The 6,630-nt window shown below is 37.5% G+C and overlaps 1 long non-coding RNA gene across 1 annotated transcript; it reads left to right on the top strand.

The window, feature by feature from the left end:
• Window positions 1-1,954: 1,954 nt before the first annotated feature.
• On the top strand, window positions 1,955-6,391 carry LOC140165912 (uncharacterized). The gene is made up of 3 exons (XR_011860785.1): window positions 1,955-2,522; window positions 3,502-3,620; window positions 4,710-6,391. It is a non-coding gene; the product is annotated as an uncharacterized lncRNA (long non-coding RNA).
• The last annotated feature ends 239 nt before the right edge of the window (window positions 6,392-6,630 follow it).

The following is a 6,630-nucleotide window of genomic DNA, read 5'->3' as shown; positions in this document are numbered from 1 at the left end:
TGAACGTGCAAATGTATTAGGGTTAAAGAACTGTGCCGTGATAGATGAGCATGTTGTGTATCCTAGCGTTTCGAGATGTTATTATGTAATGACCTTTGCTCATCTAAAATTCAATCCAGGTTTTAATGTTCTCGAGGTACGCATGGTGGGTTGTTGCACTGACATTTGACCGCGCGACGTGCTGAAATGTTAGTTTTTATTTAGGATTGACTTTTCTAGGGTTTTATAAATGCTTTGACATACTTATTAAATATCATTTATTCATGCAAAATTTGTACTGACACCCTGACTGACCATAGGGGTGGTGCACGGTGGGGGGGGGGGGGTCCTACTTTGGAGGTGACGCGTACCACAGATATTGTGCGCGAACCCTCTTAGATCTATTTGAACAGCAACGAGTCATCTATCACCTAGATGAAAAAAATTGCCCACTTGTAAAGAATTAAGCGTAGGCTACTGCGTTTTTTTAAATTTCCATGCAGGTGAACCTGCGCAGTACAAGCTCGTCATGTTTTCGGATCCGGGTAAATCATTGATGTAATTTCTTTTCTCGGTCAAACCTAAGATTAATGGTCAAATTCAATATTTGATCGAAATATGCTTACATATTAAAGGTATCTATGTTTGGCATAATTTCAACCGCATTATCAGAAACGGTTTTGTTCTACATCCCACACAAGGTCGACCTTTTTTGATTTCTCACATTGTACAGAAAAGAACACACTAAAAAAGTAATTATTGCAAACCAGCTTGACATATAAATAGATAAATGAATAAAATAAGCCTATAATAAAATATTTGAGAATAATTATTAAGGTCAGGGTACGGATCAAAACGTTCCGATTCAGTGAACGGCTAAACAGCAAAACAAGTTTCTCTCTGCCAATTTGGCTGCAAGCAATACTCCAGCACGCATTATGCACGCAGCCACGCACTGACCAATTTTCAGGGTACGGCATACGAATATTTTCGATTGCCATGTCCACCAGCCATAGCCAGCTAATGGTACAACAACAACAACAACAACAACAAATAACAATATATTAATAAAATGCCGCAAAGAAGAAAAGATGGGCACTTTGGCGCACAACCTTTACTTTTGTTTACCTCATTTGCAGTGGGCGGGCAAACAAACAAACAAACAAACAAACAAACAAGCATTTTGCATGGGCATATGGGTGTGATTTCCATGATGAAAGCATCCTCAAGCGCTATTTTAGTGATAGCTTGGTATCTCCTAAAGCAGTAATCTTAGCTGGCAGAGCGCATGTGATCGAAGGTTCTTCAAAGTCGGCGGATCTTGCAATGACATGGCGAAGCTAGGATTTTTGCCAGAGTGGCAAACAAGTCCACATTGAGGAGCATGCAGGAGTCCCAACTTTAAATAAAGTCCTCAACACTGACAAGCAAAAAAACCCCACAACAAACAAAAAAAAGAAATGGATGAAGAATGAATGAACGAACGAATGAATGAATTAATGAATGAATAAATGAATGATTTGAATGGACTAATTCAAATATTAGCACAGTCAGAAGATATTTCATATCAAATTAATGAAGCGTCATTATGTCAAGGTCATAACCAATGTCATTTGTAAAATAACGCGAATTACTTTTTTAAAGACAATGCTTGTTTCTTCCGTTGTTAACGCGCATCACTGGACTTGCATGATGTGTAGTAAAAAGAAGCAGTTCATAAAATTATTGTTTTTAATTTTTGGAGAATTATGGGACGAGTCATAATTCATAAACTATTTTGATTGATTTTTTGGAGATTCCTTTTGGAACTCAATGTATTTTGAATTTTAGTTATGATATGATATCAACTCATTAATCGTACCCTTAAATTTTCCCCGGGCATTTTTCTTTGAGGTGAATGCCTGCTCGCATGTTGTCACTATGCCAATACTTTTCAGCGCGTATGTTAACCTATCATACACTATAGACCCACACCACCTCAATGCCTTCGGCAAAATATTTCCCTAAGTTCAGGTGTGCCATTTGCGCATGCGCGAAAGTAGTTTGATTGACAGATTTCACCTCTGACCTCGATCAGCTGTTTTTGCGACAGTCATAACACTGACAGAAGTATCCAGTTGCGAAAATCGAATTATTTGCCTCATTTTAGCGACGTGCTTGGACTAGTTTGCAATAGTAATATTAGTATTCAATTCACTGAATATTTAGAGAAGCAAATGACATGATGGATAAGGACAGTTTAAGGCCACGGACATCGAATATACCACGAAAACTAGCTCGTTCACGTAGCGTTTTCGTTGTCCCACTGGCCTACTACACGTAGATTTGCCTGGCGATCAGAGTGTTATCGTCAGAGCACCTCGGACTACACGAAAACATGACGAGATTTGTCCCATTCACCACTGCATCACACAAATCTGTTGTTCATGCACTGTCATGACTGTACATTCATGATCATTGCAATACAGTGTATGTCGTGTATGTGTATACCGTTCTCCTGGCTGAGTATGTTGGGTGTGTTGTTTGTACCTCGACTCTGCAAGGTGAGTTTCTTTTTATAACTCATTAATTTTTTTAATGCACAAGTAAAACTAAACGACACAACATTAATTTTAACTGGCAGTGAGGATTCGCTATAGTATAGACGAATCCAACGAGCCAAGTCATGGTCAGGATTTGGTCGGCCATTAGGCCAAGTAAAATAAACAACATGTTTCACGTCCGGGTTTTCGAAAAAAAGGAGGAAGAGGGTCTTTTTATTTTCTATTTTTATCACAAAATTGGTGTAAATAGCCATACTTAGAGCTCAGTGTTTTAGCGTATACAATAATGCCTGGAAAAAGGAGGAGAGTTACACCACCTCAAATGATCACAAAACCTTCCTAACATGTTGCTTGGATCTTAACAAGGCTATAGAAAGCATCCTAACTAGCTAGAAATATATTTAGAAAAGGTATAACCTAATTTCAAAAATAAAAATATATTTGAAGAAACCTCAAAAAAAGGAAGCGGAGGGACGTGAAACATGTTTATTTTTTTATTTGGCCTTATTAGGGTCCCTGCATGCACCAAACAGGTGTTGTGAGTGCCCAATTGGGTGGATTAAACCCGCTTAAAATTTGATGTGAGATTCTTTTGTGTTGTAAACTGTCATCATTCTTTTGTCTGCGTGTAACACGGGTGGTAGAATGCAGTTTAAAATATCCTTCAAGGGCGCATCATTTCACATTTTAGGTGAGATAGTTTGGTCCCCGTCGCGGCTATTGCCGCCATTAAGGTGCAGGAATGCGTGAAATTTGATTCGTCTATAGGAAAATATGATTTTGACTTCATCTTCAGTCTCAATCCCAACCCACAGCAAGTGAGCAAACATAAAGTCTTGATTTTTGCAGAGTATGTAGGCCTACTATATGTTTACAAAGCAATCGTGTAAAAACAGAATTTTGAAAAATATTCAGGGCTTTCCCTTAGCAAATGTTACAATGGCTTTAATTACAATGTCATACTGTATTGTCTTTCCAGAAACTGGCACACGAAAGGTCCATTCAGCAAGGCATATCTTCCAAAAATCTGAACTATAAACACACACTGAAGCAAAGCACCTGCAACCGAACAGCACAGCTTTCCTTATTGAGGAGGATGTAAGTAATTTCATTTACAAAGTTGTAGCCAAGGGGGTGCAGCACACCACACAAAATGCCAATACCTTATTCCTATGTGTTCCTATATTTAATTCTCAGGCACGACAGGTATATATGAAATGAAAGTGCCCCTCTGACAAAAAATAAAAGAGAAAATCAGAAGCGCAAAAGAAAAGGGACAAGGAACCCTTTTCTACCGAAATTAACCTGATCATGACCGAAAATAGTGTAAAATACTGAAATTTTTTGCGTACTACGTCCCAATAAAGCCTTTTTAGAAGCTCAAAGACATACAACCTCTCTATGTATAATTGTATTATGCAACTTTTTTTGCAATGCAGAGTTTTTCGTGTACCACCTAAGTTTTATTTTGCCCTCCTTACTAAAAAAAAAAAGATGGCTATGCCCATGAAACTAGGCACGACTAGTAGACTTAGTAAATTACAGATTAGTGCTTTAAATCTGTCTCCGCTCTCACAGTTCATAAAAAAAAATTAAAATTGCAAAATGATTGCAAGTGACTACTTTTGACTTTATGACCTTTGACCTCACACCTATTGAAATAGCATATCATGACTCTGCTACAATAATTTATCATTTTGGAAGGAAAATCTAAAAATTTAAAAAGATAGTACATTAAGGCTTTAAGGGAGTACTACACCCCTGGCCAATTTTGTGCTTATTTTTTGCATTTTTCGCAAAAATTATAGCACATTGGTGACAAGTAAGATATGTATAGGGCAAGGACTCCCAACTACTGTACTGAAAATTCAGCAACTCAAAGCAAGTAGTTATTGATTTTTTTTTCAAATTTTGGTTTTCCCTCATTTTTGATTGTAACTCCACAACTGTTGTCTGTGCTGATATAAAATTTCCAGTGCAGTAGTTGTAGTCCTTGCCCCTATAATATACATATCTTACTTGTCCCCAATGCCCTATAATTTTTGAGAAAAATGCACAAATAGGCACAAAATTGGGCAGGGGTGTAGTACCCTCTTAAGGCACACAAACAGCCTAGATACCATAATCCTGATAATAATGTGTAATAATTAATCATTGGCTATTATTTTATTTTATTCCAATTTCCAGGTGCAGCAGTACTACTGAGGATACTGGTTTCGTGAAAGACAAAGAGGATGATGGTTTGGAAGTCAACAGCTGGCATCTGTTATCTGTCGCATCACTCGCTAGCCGTACTATAGGGCTTTTTAAACACACTATATCCGAGAACTGCTAAAACCCACTAACCGCTCCACCCAAAAGGGGGAATTAGCAGTCTGGGTTTAGCAGTTCTCTGGATATAGCCAGGTTTTACGATATAGCATGGTTTTGGACCACCACAGTCAAAAGGCCGTAGTAGGGCTATCACTCGCATGCATTGAAAACTTTCCCAACATTATGTCAACAATTAAATTTTTTGAAGAAAATCTTTTCTGGAGGGTGAACATTTGATGAGAACTTAAATACTTGCATAAACTAACTAGTAAATGTTTGCTCCAATTATTAAAATAATAAGGACCTCAACAAATGACTCTGACATCATGTGATGTAATCGTAATGCATAGTTCCTTACAGGCTGTAAAAGTTGCATGGAATTATTGGAAATGTTCTAGGCACTTTTCTTTGGTTTGCCTCAAATTCAGCAGTGACGTCAATGTCTTTTCATGGCTGCGCCACACGAACCACCCTTTTTTGCTACACAATTAACTCTACGCACACGATTCAACACGGCGCCCACTAAAATATGCACCTACGTCACTACTGAACTTGAGGGGAACCAATGTATAGCCAAGGTTCCCTAGTCCAAAAATACGGATCGCTAGTCCGAAAAAATAGGAAATGGTTCACAAGTCCAAAAATAAATAAGGTTTACAAGACCTTAGCAATGGAAAATCTGCAGCCATTAGGACTAGCGACCATTTTTTTCTTGGACTAGTGACATTTATGACTAGCGCACCTTAGGATTAGCAAATGAAGGATAGAGTAATTGTAGACCAAATTGTTTAGTAGCTGCTACTGGTTTACCTTCATCCCCGTAAATATGATGAGTATCCAGTCCACTAATCAAGGGTTTAGGACCAGAAGGCCTAACTGCAATAGCTGCCCCATAGACATTTTGATAATTTATCTAAAATATGACACTTGGCAGCTATTGCAGTTAAGGCCTCGTTAATGTCTGTTATTTATTAAATAAATAAAAGAAGACCCTACATGTAAACCCTTAACATAAAACTAAAATAAAAGAAGGTCCTACATGTAAACCATTGACTTATAAATGCTTTTAAAGGAGTGTAAGTGTTCATAGTTTATTATTGGCAGACACTGTTTCTTTCATGAAAGCTGTGACTGTGCATCAATGCATTCACACCCAAAGCCTTCAGGAAAGACTAGCCGATGTCAGTCAATGCTACAATGTAGTCTTTTGTGAAGGCACCATATTAACACACAAGCTGGACTCGAATTTCAGTCAGGGCCATTGCCTGCAGTTTTTCAGTTTTGGCCTTTGTGCCCCTGATCTTTGTTAACTTCAAGGTGTTCTTCATTCCTCTTGACAAGTGGTGCCAAATGGCCTTGACAAAGGGTCCCCCAAATGAAGGTCTGAACAAAAGCCTTCTCAAAAGACTAGTGGCTGCCAATAGACTGTAAATAAATGGTCTTTTTGCACTCATTATCTCATACTTCATTACTAAATGTATTTTTACACCTATTTCTCTGGTACATAATTATTAGAAAGACAAGAGTTCATGAAATAAACAAAAATGCATGGTGAATATGTAGCTTTGATCATTGTTTTAATTTATTTTGAGATCTGTAAGGAAGTGAAAAAATAAAAGCACTATTTTTTTCATTAAAAAAGTATGAAGAAGGAAGTCCAACAAACCAAAACAGTTGAACACACCTACTTAATAGATAATAAATGATGGGGATTTTTTTTTACTACATGTATCCTCTATTGTGTGATGGAAGATATCCAATAAAAAGTCTGCACAAAAAGTAACACAGCTGAAAT

Source organism: Amphiura filiformis, chromosome 12, assembly GCF_039555335.1.
Source record: "Amphiura filiformis chromosome 12, Afil_fr2py, whole genome shotgun sequence".
In the NCBI taxonomy this organism is placed as follows: domain Eukaryota; kingdom Metazoa; phylum Echinodermata; class Ophiuroidea; order Amphilepidida; family Amphiuridae; genus Amphiura; species Amphiura filiformis.
This window is presented reverse-complemented; position numbering and strand designations above follow the sequence as displayed.